Consider the following 27,414-nt stretch of genomic DNA (forward strand, 5'->3'; position numbering starts at 1 on the left):
AGGGAGGACGAGGCACTCCACCTCTGCCTCCCTCGAAGGGTCCAGCCGCTGCCTTCGCAGCAGCAGTCCTTCGCAGCAGCAGTCCTTCGCCCAAGCTGCCTTGAACCCTGCTCGGTTTAAAACACCGAAAACGCAGAGGTCGCAGCCCGCCCCGAAGTCCCCAGCCCAGGCTGGAGACGAGGGCGAGCTGGCCCAGAAAATCTCCGGTTCCGGCTGCAGCTCAGGCGCAGCCAACCCAGAATTTCGGCCAGCAGGCGAGGAAGAAGAAGCGAGCGGCGTGACAGGCCCCTCCTTCTCCCCTCCGTGACAGAACTGGAAGTCCACGGTTCCCCAGCTCTAAATGTGTTCCCGCCGCCTCGAGAGATGCCTCAACACCATCCTCAAGTCCGCAAAACACATGTCACAAATCTGTTTGTTCCTCTGTCATTAAACATTTGCCCGCTGACGCATCCAGGCTTCAAGGCCGAGGGCGCAGCTAAAAAAAATGATAAGAAAAACAATGAAAACCAATAAACAGCCCGCCAACTGTTCCCCTTCTGAGAGCAGCTTCGGCATCTCTCCAAAGGCGGATTACAGGCGGGTCTGTGAAGGCACCACCGTCACGCGCATGCGCAGTGCCGGCTGGGGTTTTAAAAGCAACACCGCCACGCGGCATGCGCAGTGCCGGCTGGGGTTTGAAGGCACCACCGTCATGCGCATGCGCAGTGTCGGTGGGGATTGTCGAAAGGGGGCACCACTGCGTTCAGACACTAGAGGGCCCCATAACACAACAAATAGAGGACTCAGAGGGGAAGAGATGTGACATCTCCACTGGCTCTAAGGAGCATGCAGTGGAAGATGCTCACATCATCTGCTTGGGTTTTCAAGACAGTAACACGGGGCTACAGACTCCCATTTCGCTGTCACCCCCCCTCGCTTCTCGGGCATTCTGCATTCGCAGGCCCGAGGAGAGTCAGGCCCATATCTGGAGAAAGAGATTCTCTCTCTCCTAGAAAAGAGGGCTATATCTATTGTACCCCGCCGAGCAGAGTCAGGGCGGCTTCTATTCCAAGTACTTCCTCGTTCCCAAACGGGAGGGAGGGAACGGAATTCGGCCAATACTTGATTTGAGGGCTCTGAACAAATATCTAAGAAGATATAAGTTCAGAATGCTCACTCACACATCTCTGCTGCAGCTCGTGCGACAAGACGACTGGTTCACATCAGTCGACCTGAAAGATGCGTATTTCACATCCCAGTATATTACCCACACAGGAAATATCTGAGATTCGCATTTCAGGGGATCTGTTATGATACAGAGTACTCCCTTCGGTCTGTCTCTCAGTCCAAGGGTGTTTGTACGGTGTACGGAAGCCGCGATAGCCCCGTTAAGACAACAGGGGTATTCGCCTGGCGACCTACCTGGACGACTGGCTGCTTCTCGCCAGTCGGAGCAGGGAGGCTGTTACGCAGACAAATGTCCTCGTAAAGCACCTGCTCAACCTGGGTTTCATAATAAACACAGAGAAGAGCATGTTGTGCCCCGCGCAGACTATACTCTTCCTGGGTTTACACCTGAACTCGGTGCCCTTTTCAGCTCGCTTGTCAGCGGATAGAGTGAAAGCTTTCAGAGCTTGTCTCGCTCTTTTCCAGCTGCGCAAACATGTTCTCTTCAGATCATGCCTGCGATTGCTGGGGCTCATGGCGTCAGCCATCCTGGTCGTACGACTGGGACGCTTACCACATGAGGGAGTTTTCAACGCTGGGTGGCCGCCCTAAAACTAAACCCTGCGCGCCATGGCGCGCGGAGAGTGATGGTTACTGTGAAATGCGTAATGGCACTGCGCCACTGGCTGCACCCGACTTTTCTAGTACGAGGTGTGCCTATGGGTGCTGTCCTTTCACGGAAAGTGGTCACCACGGACGCATGTCTGACAGGTTGGGGAGGTATTTATGAAGGTCGCCCGGTGAGGGGTCTCTGGAGCAGAGACCTCCAGCGGGCGCACATAATTACCTGGAGCTTTAGCGGTGTTTCTCACCCTAAACGCTTTCTGCCTTTCCTCAGGGGACATCACGTCCTCGTGAGGACAGACAATACGACCACAATATCGTATATTAACCGCCAAGGGGGTTTGCGTTCTCTCCAGTTACACACACTGGCGCGCAAACTTATCCTATGGAGCGGTAGGCGTCTCCTCTCTCTGAGAGCGACGCACGTACCGGGAGTGAGGAACCTCGGGGCAGATCTACTGTCCAGAGGTATACCACTTTATGCAGGACTGGACTCTACATCCAAGGATTGTGAGCCAGCTGTGGGTGCGTTACGGCAGAGCCGCGGTGGATCTGTTCGCATCGAAGGACAACGCTCAGTGTCAGCTGTTCTTTTCGATGCGCGATCTAAATGCACCGTTAGGCGTGGATGCACTCGCGCACAATTGGCCCCCGGGCCTTCTGTACGCGTTCCCCACCCCTGGCTCTGATACCCCCAAACTCTGGCCAGAGTGAGAGAGCAACGCCACACACTTATCCTGATAGCTCCGCACTGGCCAGCTATGTACTGGCTAGCGGAGATATATCAGCTGCTGTGCGGGCAGCCATGGCAGCTCCCACTACGCAGGGACATACTGTCCCAAGCGGGGGGGGGGCGATCTTTCACCCACACCCAGAGCGCTTGGCTCTATGGGCCTGGCCCGTGAGTGGTACAAATCTAAATACAGTGTGACATGACGCTGACCCTGGCAGCTGCCAAGTGAGCCAGTGGCACTCATGCGCTATCTGTACAGTTTTTCATGCACTCAGTTTGCCCCAGGGCAAACAGAGTGTGGTTGAAGCCTGACCCTGCCTTTATCTTAAGGCGGTCGGTTCGGTACCACATTTGACATTAAGGCATCCTCCCCGCCACTGTATTCCTCCGGGGAACAGCAGCCGGATTTGCCGTGTCCAGCCCGTGCTTCACGCACGAACAGGGACAGATCAAGGGTGCTTTGTCATAATGACCAACCCCTTGTGTCCTGGGCTAACCCTTATAAGGGCAAGCCTGTTACTAAGCAAAGGCTCTCCCACTGGTCTGTGGAAGCAATTGCTTTGGGGCTCATACGAGTCAGAGTTCGCAGGCACCTCGGGTCCGCGAGCTCTTTCGACTCAGAGTCTGGCTGCATTCTGGACTCTGTCCAGGATGTCTCCCATCAAAGACATTGGTGCAGCGGCGAGCTGGTCCTCGCCGCTCACTTTTGTCTGCCTCCTAACAGGCTGGACGTTCTGCTCCCAGTGTGACTCAAGCAGTGCTGGGCACCTGGTTGAGTCAGAGCTCTACCTGTTAAGTTCTGGTTGGTTTGGTGATTTTCGAGATAAGCTCGTCTGGCAATACGGGAGCTACAATTTCCCATAGTGAGACATCGAATGGAGTGTTATGAATGAGAACTATATGTTTCTTGCGTAACCCCAGTTCTCAGAGTAACATGAAGTGAGATGTCTCACCAGACGGCCCTCCTTGCTATGGTGAAGCGAGAAGAGGTGCTTATTTTGAATGGCGCATGCATTGTGGCGCAAGCTACTTATAGGGGGTGATTTCCCTGACGCTGACGTCAAGATCTCCAGCCAATCAGGATTGGCGTAATTAGATTGATGCTTCTGTTTGCTCCGCGATGAGGCGCATCCCATAGTGAGACATCTCACTTCATGTTACTCTGAGAACTGGGGTTACGCAAGTAACCTATAGTTTTCTCTTTTGTTTTTAACACATCCAAATAAGGAATGTGTCAGAAATTACCCATTTAGTGTGTTTTCTGTAGGTCCACTGAAGTGGCATTTCTCCAAAGTGACTTCTCCTTTCCCTCACGAGATTAAAATAAATATTCATCAATCCTCCAGTAATGATATCCATTCTTCAAGAAATGGCCTGTTAACCAGCTGAGATCAAGAGTATCCAGCTGCTGATGCACTCTGCCTTCGGGGAAAAACGGTCCCAATAAAGTCATTGACAAATGTACTTACAAGAGAACAGTTGAAATCATAGGATATGAATGCATTCTTATTTACTAGACTATATATATATATATAGTATATATAAATATACCTGTGTGTGGGTTATTTGTTGCCACATAGAGCTCACTAAGGAAAAAAGTTGTAGTCATTATTCATACTATTAGACTGCAAATTGACTGCATGTTATGCATAATGACTATCTAACCAAGGTAGGGACAGTAATGATTTGGGGCTGATTACTGTGGGATTGCTGTCGCACACTTTTTAGTGGGCTTAATGAACTGTCAAAGTAAAGGGAGTTGAATACAAGCAGGGCACTATTAACAGCTTTGACTTATTAATTAGGGTTTGATTGACAGCTTCTATTTCTACCAAAATGTATTACCATAACCTGGTGAAACAGGCCAGAGATGGCTTTAAACAAAACCCAAACAGGGTTGCTTGAAAGACCATTTGCACATGTGTTCTTTAGATGATCTGAACAGCAGCACTCCTTAACATCATTTGATACAAAACAGTGCCAATCTTTTTCTGAATATAATAACAACACATTTTATATTTGTTTACATATAGATTGCACAGACATGTATACCCACAGTTGCAAATGCCTTCATGCATGGACACCCACAGACCATCTAGTGCAGTGCTTTCTCAAACTTTTTCAGTCATGTACCCCCTTTGAAACATTTTCTCAGCCAAGTACCCCCTGACCGACCCCGAAAATGTTTGATCGAAAAAGCCTATACAAATAATTTCAGTATAGTGATGTTCCCTCAGTGTGTGATTTATTAACTCCTTTACAACAAACTAAGGATATTTTCATTTTATGCATGAAAAAAGAAAAAAAATGTAAACTGATTTTTCAAAGGAGTTTTTCAACTGAAGTAATATCTGTTTAACAAACCAATGAACAAAATGATATATTATGCAAAACTATAAAATACAATACACCAATTTGACATGTTTATATGAGGTTCTAGGAATATTTTATATAAAATTGTGTTTTCTATTTAACTTATTGTACTAAGATTATTTTTGGTATTTTTTTAATTAACTTATTTTTTTTTAAAATTTAAATCTCACGTACCCCCTGCAGTACCCCAACGTACCCCTAGGGGTCCGCGTACCCCCATTTGAGAATCACTGATCTAGTGAATACATTTGTGTGAGTTTGACGACAGATCATTTCCATTCAATCATCCGGAATAGGATAAGACATCAGAGAGAGGATGGATTCAGAGATGACATGGTTTGCTGTGCTTTTTGGTTTGAAGAGTAAATAAACAAGGTCCTTGAATATACTTAAGGGCTATTGAGAGCTGTATAAGTATCAGGGTGAGATAAGTGATGTCCTTGAAATGTCAAAAAACAGCACAAATGGTTGTTTCACTGACAATCAAAGTTGTTATTTATGGTAGGAGAAACCCTGTTATCAAATATGTTTAAACATGTTATTTCAAGTATTTCTGTGATTGTAATGGTCAAACATCTTGACTTATTCTGACATTTGCATGACTAATTGTGGCAAAAAATATTTTTTAAAACATGTATGTGTTTCTCCTATAGAAACAAATTATTGATCATTAATGAGCAACAGCATCATCTTATAATGCCTACAGCGTGTAGTGTGTCAGAGCTAAAAGACTCCATATCGCTGGGCCACAAGACTGGACAGCAGAGATGTTTGAATTTGAACACATATTACATATCATAGAGTATCTAAGAGACAGCATGCATTTTTACTGACATATTTTCTTTGAGTTCGCCCACTGTGATAAAAAAGAAAAACATGCATGTTTTGACACATTTGGTACATCTTAAACATGTCAGGCACACATATGGCAATAGCCTTCATCAGTGTTGCAGTGTTTTATGACATAAGACCTGCGTCTGGTCAATTGTACGTCACCAATTGATGGTGTACGATTTCCATAATTGGACAGCTCTGTAAGGCCAGCTGCATACTCCAAACTAAATTGAATCTGGCATGTTTTCACAAACAAAATTACATGTTGGTGAATGAAAATGGCACCACATTTGGCATATTACCATGCCCAGGCTGACAAAAGAAGAAAACTCGAAAAATGCTCAATGCTTTGTTCACTAATTATTGATACATTGTCTCCTAAGACTAGTCAAGAGCCTCATACTCTTAAGTGTATCTCTTGGCTTGAACATTACTTTACTTTAAGCTCTTCCAATTGTACAAGATTATTAAATATCTAGACCTAAGTATATCAATATTTATGTTGACATCTAACAGCGCCCTAGTTGCTAGAAATCGGAATCTTCCTGACAATTTAAGATCAACCTGCAGTATCCCAAATAAATGGCTATGAATCAGAATAGTGGATAGCAGTGTTTCACACAAGTAAGATATCAACCTGTAACTTTAAATTAGAGATGCTTGACATTTTATTGCTTGAGCGCTTTTTTAACTGTGAATACAAACATAAAGGTGAAATACTGCTGATAAGAGCATAAACCCATATGTATGTATGTGAATTCTATGTATGCATGAAGTACTGTACACATACACTGCACTTACAGTATAATAAGGATAGCAATTAAAACCACATACGCATACACACACACACACACACACACACACACACGGAATCAGTGTGACCTATTCCAGTTCTTTCTATACTTGTGAACTTATGCATCTTAACTCTAGAGATGTAGACTTCAAATATCCATTCTCCACATCAATCCCCTTCAATTTCCAAGATAACTGATCTTAGATAAGTGGAAACTTCTTTGATGGCATGCTGCCTACTTTATTCTAATCTATGAAAATATTTCACAAGGGGATAAAGAAATAGAGATATGCTGTATTGTGAAAGATACCAGATAGTTCGAATGAGAAATGTTGAGTTATCTTTGAAATTATAAGGCAGATAAAAAGATTGTTGTTTGACTCGATTGTCTGTTGAAAATCTATGTAAAAAGTTATTTGAATGTCAAAAACGAACCATTTGAAGTTGCATCAGAGCTGGATGAGTATATATTTTTTATTTCTCTGCAAGGTTGAAACTACTGAAATATAAAATATCTTGGATGTTTTGCCGTTTAGCTCACTCTAATAAACTGCTCAGGGCATATACTTGGGTTTTTGCAGAAAATAATACACAGCCAGAAAGGAAGGGAAGGCTGCAAGCAGGAGGGGAAAACATACAATGGTGGTGCAAATTGTACCGCAACCTCTGAAATATTCTATGTATAAAATGATGTATAAGCCAGTAAATATACTCTGATACGTTAGCTGTAGAGAGAGTGTGTGAGTCATAGAACCTGTTTTGACTTGTCTTCAACTTAGATGCAGTTCAACCTCAGTGAAACTACCCATGGCCACATTTACTCTGATTGAAACAAGCATTTATGTCCTTGTTTATTGTTTTTAAAATGTTTCTTGAACTTTAACTAAAATGTACAGTTGCATTTGAACGTGATCAATATGCCATAGTAGCTGTTTCTATAGACACAGGAACATTATGAGAGAGCTTCATTCTCATAATGTCTATAAACAATGAAAATGCTGACTCTCGTAATGACTAAAACACTTATTTATGTTACAAAAACAACATTTAGCTGACTGTGTAAAACTGAGAATAATATAAAGTTTGACTTTAAAGTTAAATATCAGATAAAGGATGATCTTAAGAGAAGCTTTTATATTTGTTCTTTAAGATTTGAAGTGATTTTGTGTTTGATGCTTTTCTGTTAACTATATAAGTATAAATACAATCTCCTTATCCTCCACGTACAGCCAATGTGTGTTTTGTTGAACTAGGATGAAGTTAGATAGGATCCCAAAGTTTGCACATGCAATGCATACAACTATTAAAAAAAGGGGGGGATTTAAAGCAATAACAGAATATACCGTTGGGAGAAATTGCTCACCTCCACTGCCAAAAGATGTTTGGAGAACTGTTATGGCTTTAACTGATTGTCTGACTAGTCTTTATGACTGCTTTTTGAATGGCTGCCAGAAGTCCCAAATGTATGGGATTTTCAACAAAGAAAGGTCAATAAAATAAAGTTGTAACCATCTGCTCACCTGAAAAGCCAGCCAGTAGAAACTAAAGAGATAAATGAGCATCTGGGGTCGATGTTTTTTCTTGTTGTATAGTGACAACTATATTACATTACATGTTATTTGTTAGACGCTTTTATCCAAAGCAACTTATATACTCAATACTGTGGACAATCCCCACAGGAACAATTTGGGGTGAAGTGTCTTGCCCAGGGACACAACGACATGCTGATTGCAGTGGGGTTTGAACCCCCTGATCCCAACACCAACGCTCTATCCACTGTGCCACACGCCTTCTTGTAACTATACACATGTATACTATCCAATCAATTCATATCTTGATGTTTCAATGTACAGAGAATCAGTGCATATCTGCAGTTTATCTTTCAGGCTTTATAGATCATGTTGGTTTCAGTATCTGAAATATTTAGTTGTATGTGACCTCTGTTCCAACTACGGGGTGAAAAATCTCTACTACTCTACCAAAAAAACATGCCACATCACTCCGATTCTTTCTGCCCTGCACTGGCTCCCTGTCCATCTCAGAACCCAATTCAAAGTATTGGTCTTCACCTATAGAGCTGTCCATGGCCAAGCCCCAGCCTACATCAATGACCTGATCCACCCTCACATCATAAACCGGGCCCTGAGGTCCTCTGAACAAGGCCTCCTAATGGTGCCCCGAACCAGGCTAAAGACTAAGGGGGACCGTGCCTTTGAGGTGGTGGCCCCAAGGTTTTGGAACAAACTCCCCCAGATAATAAAAACCTCTGCCTCAATAGAGATTTTTAAGGGGCAGTTAAAGACCCACCTTTTCCGACAGGCCTTTGGGTCGTCGGAGGAGGTGAGTTAGTAGCTGTCTTTTTTATTGGTGTTTTATCGTATGTTTTATCCTATGTATTACCTGCTGCTGTTTATGCCTTTTTATTCTACATGTTATAGTTGTACTTTGAATTGTGTCCTGTGTACTGTACTGTAAAGCACTTTGTACATCCGTGTTGAGAAGGGTGCTATATAAATAAAGTTTTACTTACTTACTTACTGTCTACAATCTGTTCCTGTGACAACCCAGCAGGTTTATAAACATCACAGCCTATGCTACACTACATATTTGTAAGAAAGCAAAATGTGTAATCTAATAGATGAACGACTAGATTACATTTTCAAAGTTTTTATTTTGCATCTACATGTATATATCTAGCAACAATATTAAAGCTGAATAATAAGATTAGTCTAATATTGCTTCAGCCAGCACTGAGGTCTCCCTTCTATGGCAAGTGTGAATGTCCTACTAAGATACTTTGTTATAGTATTTGAGACAACAGCAGGGAGGTTTGACAATTGATGATCTGTAAGTTATATAAATATTTTTGATGATATCAGCTTCGATAAAGGTTTTGAGTGTACTGGATGTATATGGTTTTACTCCCTCTTTGATTAACATCCATCCAAATATCCTGTATCAATTCCACCATCTATGCTCTGCTGAGCTGCCTCGGTGCAAACCTGTCTGGCCTCCGTACTTTCACAGCCCTGCTAATTTGTCTCTAACAGAAGCAGAGCACAGAGGACCGCAGCACTGCTCTTATCAGACATACACACACCGCCACAGCGAGACAGCATACACACATGGAGAGATTTACATCCACATGGGAATAAGTACACTCAACCGCTTATTACTAACATCGGGGAGGCAACTGCATACATTATAAACCCATTTACTTTCACACATACTGTACACATGCATATGAAGGATGTTTAACAAACTCATGCCTAAGTACTTAGGCATGAGGCACTATGTAAGGGGAAAACAACCATAATACAAAACACATACATGACTATATTCCAAAAGTAAATCAGGAACTGGCACGTCAAAACTAATGTTTCTAGTTTGTTAGTGTTCGGAAAGTATATTATGTCTGTATTTTAACTGTATACATCACAACATTAGGACATACCCTATACTTATCTTACTTCCCAAAGGGAACCATTAACATTTGATTAATTTACATTGGCAATAAATGTTTCAGAGCACAATTCTGAACAGAGTTAATGTTGCATCGCTCCATTGGAACATACAATGCATACAGGGCAATAAGCAGAGTAAAAACGGTTAGTGAGTCCTTGCTTACCTCTATGTGGTCTGCTGTGATTTATTAGGACTCAACATGAAGATACATGGTTGTGACTGGTAGATGCACTGAAAAGATGGCCCGGGGATATAGATCCAAAGACCTGAGGAAAGAGCACAGAAAAACAAGACATGGGTTTGTGCGTGATTGTTTATAGGAAAGTCTAAAAGCCACACTTGCGGCTCTGTGAGGGACTTAAGAGGATCAGTGCTTTGAGCTAAATGCTGACATTAGCTTGCCAAAATACTCATGATGACAATCTTAATATGGTAATATTTAGCAGATATAATGTTGACCTTGTTTGCCTTCTTAGTTAAGCATATTGGCAAGATAACACTTGTCATTCTAAACCTGATGATAATGTTGGATAATAATCTAGGGGATTACTAAGTGAATGTGTGTACACTATATTTGCAATCAATCCAATAGTTATACAAATATTTCAGTAAGGACTAAAGTCATAAACCATGTGACATTCGGGCCGATTTGTTCACACGTAAAAATAAGCTGTCCAACTAATGTCCAAACCTTCCTGCCACCAAAGTTTAAGGCTGACACTTCTTCTTCCTCCATTTATACAAAACACAGAAGTAGCTTGGCTCACTTATCTGCACAAATATCGGAACACCCCAGCTTGATGCTCATCGTCCAAACTCCTATAAGATGGGGTTGCTTGGCTTTCAACCCTATTCCCTGCCACACAATGTCTCAACTCGATGGTATATCTATTTGTATTTATATTGCAATAAATCTATACTACAAGCTGTCTAAAATAAGACGTCAAGACCCCAGTTAGAATCATGACAACGGGAAACCTAGAAGTCAGAGCACAATATCAATGTTCAATGACTGAACTGAAGAATGTGGGCACTGATGCAAAAGTTATGTCATCCCAATAAGAATCAAAGTACTATCAAATTGAAACTTACAGTTTGTTTCAATAAAGGGCAGTACATGGCTAAACACACACACACGTACACACACACACACACACACGTACACACACACACACACACACACACACACACACCACACACACACACACGTACGTACATACACACAGACACACACACACACACACACACGTACGTACATACACACAGACACACACACACACACACACACACACACACACACACACACACACACACACACACACAACACACATATGTACACACACACACACACACACACGTACACACACACACACACACACACACACACACACAGACACACACACACACGTACATACATACACACAGACACACACACACACACACACACACCACACACACACCACACACACACACCACACACCACACACACACACACACACACACACACATCGAACAGGTTGCAGACACGTTGGCAGTCAGTATTTCAGCTGAGCTACAACACGCCGCTGCAGGTTATTAGAAATCCATTACTCCCATCAGAGCCCTAAAGTCGTTTCATCACTAAGACATGAAACAGCAATGTGACACAATAGTATGGTAGCTGCCATAAGAAAGCACATCTCCTTTCAACTTTGACAATCGTAAGGATGATATTACATGTTCTTTCTCACTAACATCATCCTTACAACATGTCTCAGGAGCAGTGGCCCGAGCAGCAGTATGGACAATCTTTGTTACATGCTTGTTCAGGTTGCCAGGTAAAATTGTTGTAATTCACACACACACACACACACACACACACACACACACACACACACACACACACACACACACGCACCACGCACATGCACACGCACACACACACACACACACACACACACACCACACGCACACGCACACGCACACGCCCACGCACACGCACACACTTCAGCTCCACACTTTATTCTGCCTCCAAAACAATTATCCACAAGGGGATACTCTGTGGTATGATATGCTGATGCTGCAGCCATGTTTAAGTCCTTTGTGGCAGGTGCTGCTAGCTTCAATGAGATACTTTATGATAGCAAACCTCAGAAGAGTGTCTTTTATAAACCACCAGGGCTCCATCTTAAAATACTATATTGCCAATTGTTATCTATTAAGCCGTGTAGGTCTTGAGGGAGGTAAAGTAATTTGTAATGATACTAATTTGTTACCTTGTATTCAGAATTTTTAACCTGGAATTACTTAATTAATCTCCTTAACTTAATTAACTGTGGGAACATTGTGTGCCCAGTGAATTGCAAAATTATGCTCATGTTCAATTATTTGATTTGTTCTCCTCCTTTCTCTTTTGATCAGGAGCACATCTTCCCTCCTTAAACCAAACCTGTGTTCATTTGAGGTGCTTTTTTCATTTTGTTTTAATGTGAATAGATGTCTTACCTTTTAAAATATGAATACATTGTTCACACAGTGTTTTGTTTACTACCCAAAGTCCAACATAAACACACATACTGTAGATCAGCCGGATATCAGAATGCTGTATGAAATCCATACAGTTAATTTAGACTGTATATTTTATGAAAATGCAATATCTATTTTGCAAAAACAATCCTAAACAAGCCAGACAAAAGTAAACGATGACAAAACAATACTGAATGCAGCATTACAACGGAATTATGAAGGTCTCCCTTGAAAAAGAGTTCGTTGATCTCAATGGGATTTTCACCTGGTTAAATAAAGGCTACAAACAAACAAACAAGACTGTATTACATTTTTAAAGTTTTCGTCGACTTTGCTAAAGCAAAATTCCATTTAAATTCAACTTCTCAAAAATCACTTTTGCTTAGTTTTATTTGAATCCTTTCATTAACCACCTTTAGGTCTTGCCCTGTCATTTTAAAACAATGCCTTATCGCTAGCATCACACTGCTCGTCTGTATTGTATGATCTTGAAAGTCGTTGGTATTCTCCTCAGTTTGCCTCTATATTTAGCATCTGTTCTCTCCACTCAGCTATTTAAGATTGTGGTGAAATGACCTGTCAGTGAGCCCGGTGTGTGCGTATATATGTGCATGTGCATGAATACCAAATAAAAGAGGGACAAAGGGAATGTGTCTGTTTAAGTACAAAGCAGAAGGTGTGTGAGTGTGTGCATGTGTGTGACATCTCGCTGATACTTTAGCTTTGAACATAAAAGTAAAAGAAGAAACAAAGACTAATGTGAAAAAAGCAGCGTCAGAGGTCTAAATTATTATTGGCAGAACAGCCAGAGTGAAGCACACACCCTACTGCTTCCTAAACACAAACTCACCTGCTAGAATGTTTGAACTTTTGGCTTTTTTTAAAAAACATTTTTTTTAAGAATGCAGCAAACTACTCTTTTTTCCCCCGTAATAAACATATTTTCTTACATTCCTTATCCTCTCATATCAACTATAACTTGGCATCCTCTCTTTGATACACTTGTTGTTTTCCATTGTGTCTTTTCTTATTATTTTGTTTAAAACCCAAGCTCACTTTTCAGCTGCCAAGTAGAGCTGCAGAGTTGTGAATAGATGCTAACTTGGACTTATCAGTATTTTATTTAGATGGCAAAGTGTTAACTACAATACTGCATGTTCTCCTTTATGGTTAGGTGAATAAAGATACACATGTTTTTCATATAAAATACACAATTAGTTTCTGTCTCCTATGCGATGTGTTGCAACACATCCTCACTCCCAGGTCGGCCTATGTTGACGTTATGTCAAGTCCCCTGTCGGCTTTTTCCAACGTAAGGGGGGGGGCTTATCGTCCATTTTCAACGCAGGGGGGGGGCCCCTTAGCGTCCATTTTCAGCTTTCCGGGATGTCCATATGCTTCTATGGACGCTCATGGAAGCACGGCGTTCGTTTGTGTCGACTGCCCTTAAAGGCAATGTGAGCGTCCATTCTCATTGGATAACGGAGAATTGTACACCCGGAAGTAAGTATTCCCCTTACTGTCGATTGATTTTACAGTGATATCTGCACTACTCATCGACTAAAAAACACCAGATTATCCTTGTTAATTACACAACATTGATTGGTTTAAATTGTGTGCAATGCTTTTGTATCTTTCCCCTTCGATTCGGAGAAACAAATGTTTTTTCGGAGTAAAGGATGGCAGAAGACACTACACTACCCAGAATCCCCAGCTATCGTTTGGACTACACCATGTGCTCTGTTTGACAAACCCCGTGATAGTCCTCAAGCTCTGTGATTGGAGAGTGTGCTCCGAGGGTTACGCCGAGCCTCGAACAGCACTTGAAATGGGATGGAACCACGCAGACTGTCCAAAACTGGATTTGAACGGGTCCACCGCGTCCCCCCCTCCCCCACCCTGTCCCCAGAACTACAAATGCTGGCTATTCTGTTTCGCAACATGTTCTGTATCTATGGCACGTCTCTACTGGGAGTTGTAGTTTTAAAAGACGTTTTCGTATTTCCATAATAAGAAGTTGCCAGTATTAAACTGTGTACATCCCTGGAGGTTTAGGGGATAGGAAACACTCACATTTAAAACATATAATTAATAAATGGGTGAAAATTGCTTGTGCCCATAATGGGCAGCATTAATATATATACACACATGCCAGCTAAGGTCAGAAGAGCTTTATTTAACAGCTGGTCTTATGTTTGTGACCCCTGTTGTTAATTGATAACATTACATTAATTGATAAGCCTGAAACATGCACTTGTTAAGGTTCAGAGGCACATTTTGCAAATATGGCAGTATAGCCATCGATCAGCTTAAGATAATATATACTTTATTGATCTCAAGTTGGAACATTTGCGTTACATCAGCATGTGTAACAGTTACATATGCAGTGGTGTTTATTTGTAAATCATTTAGTATAATCACACAAATTCTGTGTTTTATCTTCAACAATTCTGTGTTCTTTATTTATTGATTGTTCAATACCTGACAAGGCTGGAGATGAAATATCTACATACATCTTATAAGAGTATAATACATTATGTATAATATCAGTTAAAATAAGTGCTTCAACATAGTTAACATTGCTGGAGGTACGCACAATATTGATAGATGTCTTGTAATGCACTATTGAGGAACCTGCGACCCAAGTTTTTCATTCAATGCATAACTACACCATAGTTGTGTAGGCCTATATGATATGTCAATAAACCTTAGAAAATCTTGAAATCTTGAAAGGGATGTGCAAAATAGTCATTATATACAGTCTTTAATTAACTATTAGTAGAGAATAACGAGTAATTAATATACTTTATAGGGATCCTATTAATATCTAATGATACAAATAATGAAATTCAATACATGCTTTAACCACTAGGTGTCCCCTTTATATCAGGTGTGCACCTTTATGGTGTAAATACAGCCTATCTACCAATTGGATCAAATATAAAAGTCAGCCGAATTAGTGTTGATACTGCAAGGAGACGTATTGTGTGAAAACAAATGTAAGATGTTGTTTAATGGCTGATATATTTATGATCCACGTCACGTTTTCAGTTCCTCGTGTTTGTCTAGAAGTCTTCTCATCAGGGCTCTATAAATACAGAACTACGGCAGATATGTAATATGTAATGCAGCCGAACCGTGTATTACAATGCCGTTATGTGATGACTTCCAAGAGAAAAGCAAGCACAACTCGGAATAAAGTATTATTGTATTTTTTTTAAAATGTTTTCGGTCTGTTTCCGTTATTTGTTAATGACGATGTGCTGTGAGATGTGAGACTGGAATTGCACAGGGGGAAAATAACGTAGGCTATCTTTAGATGCGGATTTTGTTAAACTAATATGTTTTCGCTGTGGACCAACACTATACATTGACGGGGAAGGGGGTAGCAATAAAGATAACACCATTAAACAGTTACACAACATAACAGAAATAATATCGATAGCAGCGTCCCTAGCAACCACCTTGGTAACAATGAAAACGTTATGGACGCAATTTCCTGAAGTAATCTTCGTAATAACTAGCAAACTAAAGATCATGTACATCCACTGCACACATAATCTGAAATAACAACTCATATTTCTCGCATCAAATGACATCAAAACGCATTTTAATGGCCAAACTAACTTTGAAATAGGCATTTTCCATCGAGAATAAAACGAAGTTCGGCCATGTTTTTTTTTTCTTCAGGGAGAAATTTGAAGATCACGTGACGTCAAACAGAGCACATGGTGTAGTCCAAACGATAGCTGGGGATTCTGGGTAGTGTAGTGTCTTCTGCCATCTTTACTCCGAAAACATATTTGTTTCTCCGAATCGAAGGGGGAAAAATACAAAAGCATTGCACACATTTAAACCAATCAAGGTTTGTGTAATTAACAAGGATAATCTGGTGTTTTTTTAGTCGATGAGTAGTGCAGATAGTCACTGTAAAATCAATCGACAGTAAGGGGAATACTTACTCCGGTGTACAATTCTCCGTTATCCAATGAGAATGGACGCTCACATTGCCTTTAAGGGCAGCCGACACAAACGAATGCCGTGCTTCCATGAGCGTCCATAGAAGTCATATGGAATCGCCGGAAACTGAAAATGGACGCTAGGGCCCCCCCCTTGTCGTTGAAAATGGACGCTAAGGCCCCCCCCTTGCGTTGGAAAAAAGCCGACAGGGGGACTTGACATAACGTCAACATAGCCGACCTGGGAGTGAGGATGTGTTGGTGCGTGACACAGCATGTGCTGTACATGTACCTGTCAACATGTCATTGAGCCTGCAGGTTTTTGACTGTTCCTGCAGAAACTGTTTTCCAATTTTCCAACACCTGTACTGTATACACCCTCAACCATAGACCACACCAAGCATGTCACATTAGCATCATATCCCCGAGAACAGATTGCCCGATAAAAGCAAGTTGAATTTGTAAATGGAAACTGATTGAAACCATCTGCTGAAAAATGCTCTTGTCTCACTCTCTGTCATGCTTGGAGTTAACATCACGGTATACTGTTGCAAGAGAGGCCTTTTATTTAACATTTAACAACAGCAGGTGTGAATTATACCTACAAATGTAGTGTTCAATACTGTCACTGACACTCAGGGCCATTACATGATTTCACTTCTTAAAGTCCTACAGTTATCCTATGGTAGATGTCATGTTGGTTTGAAAAGTAGTAAAATAATTTAGACATTTTTAAGGGTTGCTTTTATGTGTGTGAATTAATTACTTATGTGTATTAGACATTTCAAGGCTAAGGCCTTTCACCTGAAATAAGTTGCTCAAATATGTTACTGCTTATCTGTACTCTAAGCAAATATGACAGTAAGACTGTTAGGATCTGTCTGTGTTGTAGTTTTGTATGTCTGGTTATGGGTATTTTCATCCTTGTATATTGTCTGGTCCTTCTTCCTGTGTTTTTCCTCCCGTCGTTAGTTTCCCTGGTGTGTCTAGTTGTCTGATTGTTTTCACCTGTGGCCCTTGTGTTTCTCTCCCCTGCCCGGCTGTGTCTCGTCTTGTGATTACCCCTTCCTGTATTTAGTCTTGTCTCTTCCTGTGTTCTGTGTCGGTTCGTCTTGTGTAATGACTTGGTCTGCGGTGAGTGTTCTGTTCTGTATATTATAGCCTTGAAATAAAGGAATTATTTTTGTCACTTAAATCTGCATTTGGGTCCTGCTTCCTGCACACCGTAACAAAGACTGAATAGATATAGATATAGATAGATAATACATAGACCAGGTATGATTGGCACATATAGTAAGTTTCATAGGCATTTATAGAGAGGAATTCTAAAACATGCCCAAAATATTTCAAATATAGATGTTGTTTAAGTCTTTTATCTACAACAGAATATGTCAGCATTGAAATGAGATGTGCTTTCTTATGGCTACCATTAAAAAAAAATGTCAACTTAGAGTGTACATATTTCAGTATAAGATATGTTGTCTTTGGGCACCTTGCTCTCATCTTTCCTTTCTCTGCTCCCCTTCTCTTCCATTTCCCATGACACACTGAATAGGGCTCATCTTAACCCCTCTTTGTGTACATGTACTCCTATTTCTGTCATCCATTCCACTCTCTTTTTAATCTTTTTTAAAACACCACTGTCACACTCCCTGCACCTTCCTCTCTATTTCAGATGCAGTATAATTATCCGGTCATCATTATCAGAATCATTCGGTTTCCTCATTATAAACCCATCTGCTCTGCAAACCAACATGACATAGACACAGCCATACGGATACTGAAGCACACACACACACTTTTCAAACTCGTCTCCCTTTCTATCTCTCCATGTCCCTTACTGTCTCATCACAGGAGCCACTTTAGAAACTGAACACATCAGTGTAACTGGTGTGAGGTAATTATGTTGAGATTGAGGTGAATATGTTCAACTAATCTACTGAGATACATCAAGTAAAATGACTCCTAAACACTTTATTTTAAAAATAAATGCTTGCTTTAAATGATATCTTGAATCGATTTACTTCTAAAGTTTTCATCCATTAGCCTTCAGTTTTAACCATCTCATTTAAACACCTGAGAAATGAAGGGGGTCACCCATGTTATTAATTTCAATGTTTGGACACCAGGCGACTATCAACATGAGTAGACTCTGACAACCACAATAAAATCCAACCAATACTCTATAACCCATTACTTTCAGATGTGGTGTCAAGACAGTGTAATATATGAACTATGTAATATTATAGGAAAACATCCATACAAAATAATGTGTTAGTGTGAGTGCATACAGTATAAGCTGAATGTCCTTGTGTAACAACAAATATCATAATCAGAAATAATGTATTTGTCCTGCAACAAGGTAATTTACATTATTAAAAATAGCAGATAGTGCACTGCAGATGAAGTGAAAACAAATTGCTAAGTATGCACACGTTATTAATAACACATAAGTCAAAAACTGAAAATCAGATATGTACATCATGTTAATAAACGTGAAATTGCAGGAGGTTATGTTGATCTTGCATGTATATTGCACAAATGATGCCTTCCTACCCTACTTGTCTGGCTTAGCACGGGTCAATGTGAGTGTCGAAGGCAGTTCTTATAGAAGATAAAGGTCCAATAATGAGAGAGGATTCACTTGAGACTTGTACCTAAAGGACAAATACAGAATATGACGCACAAAGAGGAACTGTTACCATGGCTACCACCAGTTTGCTAATCATAGAGTCCATTGAATCAACAAATCAAAGATGCTTTTCTCTCGAGAAATGAATGTCAACATTCAAAATGACCTCATTACACCTGCCGTAGAGTTTTTCAAGACTAAATTGGATTAGAAATGTTAATCTCCTTGATGAGATCATTTATGTTTTAATAGGATACACAGGTCTATTAGTTTTCTTTTTTTCATTTTAATAAAGCAAAAGTTAAGAGGGCAGGTTGAGCAAGGAACATGTTGGATATAAGTAAGCAACATATGACTTTAAAATGTAAATACAAGCAGTAGCATCTAACTATAGAAGCACAATGCAATATATAGTAGCCTAAATGATGGCAGTCTGAAAGCAGCAGAAATAGTGCATGATTATCAAAGAAATATTTGAGTGTAGTCCATTTGTCAAACACATAGTGCCAAATGCAACACATATTAATGAATCTAATAAACTGGAAATGACTAGGTACAGTATATTAGTCAGGTGAAAACATGTCTATCAGAAAGCATTGTGGATGGTTAAATGCTGATGTCATGACCTCTGAAAGCTCCCAGCTGCCAGCCAAGCCTTTTAGCACTACATGCACAACTTCACAGTGGCAGAGTGAAAAATCACACAGTATGTCCGGGAAGCATGTGTGTGTGTGTGTGAGTGTATACACCAAGGGCACGCAGTGATCTGGACACAGTGCAACACGTGATATCCTGCTCTGATGTTGTGTGATCGTCCATGCTCACACATATGTGCCCAGTGCACTTAAGAACACTAAAGCTTGTAACTACAAGCACACACGGAGATACTGAACACACAGTGTCCTAAATATGGAAGCTGTCACTGGCACTCTCACACATACAGACACACTCAAAGGTTAGAGTAAGTTCAAAATATGTCTCACCAAATATGAATGAAATGACTTGATTATTGATAAGTGAACTGTGTGAAATACAGACTTATAAACAGCGCTGCATTTCCCAACTGCTTCTATAACACATGTGCACAGCAGTCACATCAAATCTAAGATTTTTGGTTCCACGCATCAACATTTGCGTTTAAAATAATTGAATGACACCTATAGAAAAACCCTTATATCACAACACATGCACAATTCATGTCTTTAGAGGAAGAAAGCGTGTTGTGGGGACCCAAGTTCCCATCAGCAAAAACACGTGGGTTTGCTATCCTGGCTCCAAGATGGTGGAATGAGCTCCCCATTGACATCAGGATAGCAGATAGCTTGCACATCTTCCGGCGCAGACTGAAAACTCATCTCTTTCGACTCCACTTCGAGCGATAGAACTATTAACAAAGCACTTATATACTAATAAAGGACTGGCTTACCTAAAGCCAGTTGAGTAGCACTTGAAATGTTTGGCTCTATGAAACCTGATGTACTTATATGATTCTGTTTTCTTCAAGGTTGTGTCTTCCTGGTCGAATGTACTTATTGTAAGTCGCTTTGGATAAAAGCGTCAGCTAAATGCAATGTAATGTAATGTAATGTTGTATTTGTCTATTTTCTAAAACAGCAAACGCACTGGCAACTGTATTAAAAACAAGAGCTGACTCCATCAAACTCTGCCCGAACATACATGTGTTGTTTGTGTATGTGTGTATGTTTGTTCATTTGATTTTCATATACAGTATATTTTTGATATAATATATTTATGGAAATGTTCATTACTAAAAATTACTTTTGCAACTCTCGGTTATTGTTCTGAATCAGATTAAGCCAAAGTAGAATACATTGATATGAATACAGTTGATGGGTTGACAATGTAGTATAGTCTCACTTTATACAATTACATGTCTTTAATCTCGTCAGAAGTAGGGAATAAATCATCTATGCAGTAAGTAGGACAGCACATTTGACAAAATATTGTTAAAAACTCGACTTCACTGTTTGAATACCCCTCAGTCACACAGTCACACAGACACACACACAGACACAGACGGATACATATCCGTATGCAAATGAAACTCTCAAACAAAGGTATGAAGCTTAACATGCAGACACACAAACACACATAGAGCCCCAGCTGGGCAAGGGATTCGAGATTAGGCGGGAGGAAGCATATTAATCTATCATACACAACAGTCAATGACATTACTACACAGATACATCTCCAAACATTCATCCTAGACATCAGCAGAGATAAGTACGTTTAAGGTTGTGCACACTAATGTTCACATTATCAGTCTTGCACTGTGTACCGGCACATACAGTAAGGTCCTCACATCTCTGATAAACAATTGCAACTCCAAGCGATGTATTAGCCTGCTGATAGCATGAGCCCTGTTTTGCTGAAACAGTACCTTCAATCAGATATATGTGTTGGTTTATTTTATTATTTATTATTTCATTTGTTATCGTACTTCCCTTTCGTAGCTAGTGCTTAAATAAAGCCACTTTGGAAAAGAGTAGGATTAGTTGGTCTGTCTGATGTTTGAATTCACTCTGCCATTTCTGAATCTGAGGCAGAAGCATTTGAGTTAATTCAAGGGGAATACAAAGTAGAATAACAACTGAAGGAGACATTAATTATTTCTGATGGAAAGCACAAGTTTCGGTGGAAATTAAACCCTTGGTAACTGATATCTGTGTTTTGACTGCAGGAGGATTTTGCATTTGGATGGGATAGCTGTGCTTAAACCATGATAAGTAATTTTATTTTAATAATGAATAAAGGGGAATGACTAATTCAAGAATCCTCGCTGTCAGCCACCATGCAGCTTCTACTGGTTGGACTGTGAAATATAAAGAACAAATATATTCATTTAGTTCAAAGTGATGACTGGTAGAGAGGACGACATCCAACAATAGAAGGGTAAGTGAGAAATGGAGGGTAAAAAAGAGGAATGAGGAAGCTAATAAACAGACATGGAGAACCTGATAGACTTTACTGCATCTCACCCTTTCTGTCTGTCTTTAAAGTCTGTTGAGTAGTTCAGTGTCAATCAATATGGCTTCATGTGAGCCAGCTTAATGGAGAGAAGCAAAAATGTACTCTTAATCTGAAGGAAGTGATCCCTAAAAGACCTTTTGACATGAACCCATTACAAGTAAACACTGTGGAGAAGAACAACACTGTGAACAAGAACATTTATATTACGTTACCTATACCCTCTCACCCTAAATCAAACAAAGGTTTCGGTAAAAGCCCTTGGTGACACAGATAATTTATGCAGGTGACCAGTAAAAGCATTATCTCTATGCCCCGCCTCCAGGCCAACTTTCCACATGACTGACGATGATTGGCAGCTGCCTTTGCTGTCCCTTATCGTCCTCTCTCATTCCTGTCTGCTTCCTCTTTCTCCACTTAAAGCCTTAACAGTCAGTTTGTATTTTTGAATACATCTGGAAAATATGGTTGGTTATGCAAGTATAAAGTATCATATCAAAAGAGAACATACTTAAAAGGGAACATACCCAATAGTAGTGGTGTAACCTCATCAATCATCTGATAGTCATGGGGATTACTACTCAGACTGCGACGGTTAAATTATGCTGTGGCTGTGGAGCTTTGTCAGGCCTATGAAATGCCCCTGATTGTTGGTTGGAGGCTGCTTAAAAGATAGCTAGCGCTAGAAACTGAGGATGTGGAGTTGGTATTTACCAGGGATTGCCTGATAAGCATTAGCATTAAGGGAACTACGACCAAATGTTGTAAAAATGACCCGTGGTACGAACTTAAAGTCAGGACATCTCAGTCAATTCTGCATCCGTGTTTAACATTTATATTATTGACGTTTGTCAGACATGAACATAATTCCCTGTATTACAAACAAAGAGATATTTAGTCTGTTCTGGCACAATTAAAACAGTAAAAACAAGTAAAACAGGCAACACAAAAGTGTCCCTTTCCTTGAACTGCACAGTAATGTGACGATTAAACTTGACGGGTCCTTTTAACAAATGGTAACTGGGCTTAACTGTGCAATTAGAGGTCTTTGATCCCCACAATGTAGTCAATAACACATCCGTAATGTTGTTTTTTACACTGTGCATGAACTTTTGAAGTCAGAATGGCTTAGTGGTAGCGAGTCTGTGACCTTGACCAAATCAGCCTCACAAGCAAAGCGTGGGCAGGTTGTAGACCGTACACAAAATATAGGTGCAGTACCCTTTCTCTCAAATGGATTCCATCTCCCCTCTAAAAAGCACAAAGGCACCCATGTGCAAAATTACACACACACACACACACACACACACACACACACACACACACACACACACACACACACACACACACACACACACACACACACACACACACACACACACACACACACACACACACACACACACACACACACACACACACACACACACACACACACACACACACACACACACACACACACACACACACACACACACACACACACACACACACACACACACACACACACACACACAGAGTCTGATCTTGCACCAGCCTCTCTCATCTGAAACAATTTGATCTCCCCCTCTCTCCATCTCCCAACCACTTACAGCACCACTATTTCTCTCTATTTAGCCTGTCCACATCGACGGGGAGGCACTACATTGTGTGTGTGTATGAGTGTGTGTGTGTGTTTCACTGGAGTGAGTTGATGATAGAGGTTGTGATAGGTCTCACGGAGAAAGCCAGACCACAGCAGTTAACACTGACCTCTCCATTGCATTCTCCCCACCTCCCACACAACACCGCCACCAGTCTCTCTCTCTCCCTCTTTCATGTCTGTCTATTGCCTCTTCTTGCCCGTTGGTATAGTATATCACAGTCTTTGTTTCTGTCTACTGCTTCTCCTTTCAATTTCCTTGTTTTCCTTTAAACCCTGCGCCCTATCTTTCATTTTACCATCATCCCTGGCCCTTTTTTCCTACATTTTCTTGGGAGTGTCCGCCAGATAACCAAGGTTGTTTTATATCCCAAGCTCTGCACTCTCCTACCCTCCATTGCCTCCTCTCCATTGTACTTTTCTTCCCTCCTTTCACCTATTTTCTTTCACCTAAAAACCCCCTCTCGCTGTGCAATAACAGCAATCTTACAGGTTCATTGCTTGTCACACTGTAAGATGGATCCTATAAAATGATTTGTTCACGAACTAAACCTCCAAGACTTTGCAGTATGACTTTTGAGGCATGTCAGATTTCGCCATGAATGCCTGCTCATACGATGTATATATACATGTGTTTCTAGCCAGTGTGTTTTACTTAATTTAATTGTATTTTAAGTGGGTGGTTTATAAAAACAGTGTGAGCTATATTTGATCTCAAAATCTCAGAGTTTGTTCCCATATGGAAATGTCTTTTTGTGAGATCCAGTTTGTTCTTACTGACAACCAAACTATACTTTTTACCTTTACAATGTTTTACTTTTGTGACATCCCATTATTAACATTGTCAATTATATCTAGTACATTTTAATCAAAATCAGTCATCATGATCTTGAGATGATAAGTGTCCTAGATGCTTACCATCACACTCACATATCATTGCCTTCTTCCTCCATTTTGTCAACCCCTCAATTCAAAATCCTAACACTCTCCCGATTTGGTCATCTCTTCCTCCATCTGTTTCCCCTCCTCTACATTTGTCAGCCTCTCACTCCATTTCCCTCATTTGATCACTGCCTCCTCAAATTGCCTGCCCTCCAATGCTCTGCTCCCTTCTGTATTCATTACCTCCTAATTTGTACATTCCACACTTTATTATCTATATGAATTCATCCTACAATTACTGTGTCTATTTAAACTTATTTTTAATAGGATTCATTCACCCTCTTTCAATGTCTTCTTCATTGCCATCTTGTGAAAACGTTTTATTTGTCTGTCCTCCCTTTAAGACACGACTGTAATTTGTCCTTCCTCCCACCATTATATCTGCTTGCCTCCCCTCACCCTCCTCACTCCCCCCTCCCACCTGCTCTGTGTTGCATCCATTCACTGGGCAGTGATCATTTACAGAACTTCATCTGTTTATCCACCCCTTGTGTGTGTGTGTGTGTGTGTGTGTGTGTGTGTGTATGCAGTTATAATGAGGGGGCTGGCTGATCTAAACTTTGCAATATAACCCAATCAACCTGTAGTAATATATTTTTAAAAATCCATTTAAAAACACATATTGCTACAATGAGCCATGGTCACTGTGACACACGGTATCCTGTGGTCCATTCCCAACACTTGGTTTCTCCCGGACCTCATTACTGTGCAATTTAACAGGCGAATTTGGTCTTTCAGTGTTGCATCTTGTCTCCAGCTCGTTTTTTGAGCCACCCCCTCTTCACACCCTTTATTTTTTATCCTTGTCAACTCAGCTTGTTGGTCTCTGTCCTTTCTCGTTCTCAACCCTCTGTATATTTTACATTTAAAGACACCAACGGGAACTCTTGGTTTTTAGAATTGCCAAAAATACTGCAATAGCTGACAATAAAATGTGAATACATTTGTTGAATTGTTGAAGGGTTATTTGCAATTGTTGTGGTGTAACACAACTGTTGATACACCTGCTTGTTGTCATTCTCAGACAAATGTAATTCTCTGTCAAACCCTCTTCTACATGTCTACTTTCATGGCAGCCTGTCTGTATCTCAATTGTTCTGTCACTCTTTTTCTACGGCTCTTTCAACTTTTAATTAATTTACTGAAAGCTTTCTGGCATGACGTGCAGATCCTCATATTTTTCCGGAGTAGAGAAATGTAAGTGCATTCACTAATGCTCACATTCAGGGTTGCAATAACATAATTATATGCAACATTTTTGGTGTTAGCATTGAGGCAGAAATCCTCATGAGACACCTTTGCTGCATGCTGAATAGTTTCTCAAAAGAGTCCCATTTAACAAAAAATCTCCAGTATTTACTACATGACGTCTACTTAGGGGACACAAATGGCCTAAGGACAGCAGCCATTGTGCCATTTTGATTATACTCCTATTCAATAGCCAGCTATAAAGACAATAATGTAATTGAATTTATCCCCACTGATATTGCATTCAGCACAGGCAACCTCTCAAGCCTCAAGCCATTTTCAAATTAGAACAGTGGATAATGTGACATTGTGTTATATGGATAATGAAGAACAGTGATGATGAGGCCACTGCATACAGTATAAAGAAACCCAGTTGTTATTTTAGGCTGACTCGATGCATCTCTTTATACCTTATATCTCTTTACCTTAAAGTGCTTCGAGCACCAGGAAAAGCGCTATATAAATGTAGCTAATGTATTATTCTTCTTATTATTATTATTCCTTTACAAAGCCAAATCTGATATTGCCAGGAAACATAAAACTACTTATACTAGATGCTTGGCAACTACAGACTTGCATAAGGTAAATATGGTCTGATTGAAATATGCTAAAATGCAACATCACAAATCAAAGCTTCAAGGAAGATAGAGAATGATCTCTCTAACCAAGTTTTCATATCAGCTAAAAGTCAAATGCTTTATACATGGACCAATTATGAACTGAATCGAAACAATTGTATGGTTTATTCATCAATTACCACCACACATTGTTTGTGGAATCTGGGTGTGACCCTAGATAACAACCTGTCCTTCACTGCAAACATCGCTGCTACAACCCGTTGCTGCAGATACACGCTTTACAACATCAGGAGGATGCGTCCCCAGCTGACTCAGAAAGCGACTCAGGTTCTGGTCCAGGCTCTCGTCATCTCACGCCTAGACTACTGCAACTCCCTCCTGGCTGGTCTACCTGCATGTGCCATCCGACCTCTGCAGCTCATCCAGAATGCAGCGGCTCGTCTGGTCTTCAACCTTCCTAAATTCTCCCACACCACTCCGCTCCTCCGCTCCCTTCACTGGCTTCCGGTAACTGCTAGAATCCACTTCAAGACACTGGTACTTGCTTACCATGCTGCGAATGGATCTGGCCCTTCCTACATCCAGGACATGGTTAAACCGTACACCCCAGCGCATGCACTACGCTCTGCATCAGCCAAACGACTCGCTGCACCCTCGCTGCGAAGGGGACCCAAGTTCCCATCGGCGAAAACACGTGGGTTTGCTATCCTGGCTCCAAGATGGTGGAATGAGCTCCCCATTGACATCAGGACGGCAGATAGCTTGCACATCTTCCGGCGCAAACTGAAAACTCATCTCTTTCGACTCCACTTCGAGCATTAGAACTATTAACAAAGCACTTTTATACTAATAAAGGACTGGCTTACCTAAAGCCAGTTGAGTAGCACTTGAAATGTTTGGCTCTATGAAACCTGATGTACTTATATGATTCTGTTTTCTTCAAGGTTGTGTC

The 27,414-nt window shown here is 40.8% G+C and overlaps 1 protein-coding gene across 2 annotated transcripts in view; it reads right to left on the reverse strand.

Annotated features, from left to right (window-relative positions):
* The window catches only part of zgc:172282 (leucine-rich repeat and fibronectin type III domain-containing protein 1-like protein), a 184,814-nt gene that overhangs the window by 81,822 nt on the left and 75,578 nt on the right, over window positions 1–27,414 (reverse strand). For both annotated transcript variants that reach the window (XM_034225587.1, XM_034225586.1), the window contains exon 2: window positions 10,132–10,234. The gene's annotated coding sequence lies outside the window, so the exon portion shown is untranslated. The remainder of the gene's footprint in view (window positions 1–10,131; window positions 10,235–27,414) is intronic.

This window comes from Gymnodraco acuticeps, unplaced genomic scaffold (assembly GCF_902827175.1).
Source record: "Gymnodraco acuticeps unplaced genomic scaffold, fGymAcu1.1, whole genome shotgun sequence".
In the NCBI taxonomy this organism is placed as follows: Eukaryota; Metazoa; Chordata; class Actinopteri; order Perciformes; family Bathydraconidae; genus Gymnodraco; species Gymnodraco acuticeps.